We start from the raw sequence: 405 nt of genomic DNA, 5'->3' as shown, positions 1-405 counted from the left end.
GTCTATGTTCATGTTGATGTTTATTTATTTGTAAAAGATTATCTTTGTGCTTCTTGAATATATTAGATTTATTGCAGATAAATAAGATAAATGGCGCCGGGCCTGCCTGGAAACATTTCTGTTGTGGTCTGTACTGTTTGCAGCGAGTTTCTGCATTTGGTTGTGTTGTGAGTATTTGGAGCGCACATGTGTTGTAAAACTGATGAAGATGTTTTCTTAATTTGCGGGTGTTTTTTTTCTATTCGCATGTTTTCTTCAGTTGCAGTGCGTTGAGCTCTCTCGGCCACCGTAAAAATGAACAATTCAAGATTATAGGATTTATTTAATAGATCTCAAGGCAAAAGTTATTTTGTTCATAAATGTTTTAAAGAATCTAAAATACAAGTGTCACTGCATTATTCCCAC

Source organism: Siphateles boraxobius, unplaced genomic scaffold, assembly GCF_051911475.1.
Source record: "Siphateles boraxobius isolate OS27281-9 unplaced genomic scaffold, OSU_SipBor_1 53, whole genome shotgun sequence".
NCBI classification, from domain to species: Eukaryota; Metazoa; Chordata; class Actinopteri; order Cypriniformes; family Leuciscidae; genus Siphateles; species Siphateles boraxobius.
Note: the sequence above shows the minus strand (reverse complement) of the source record.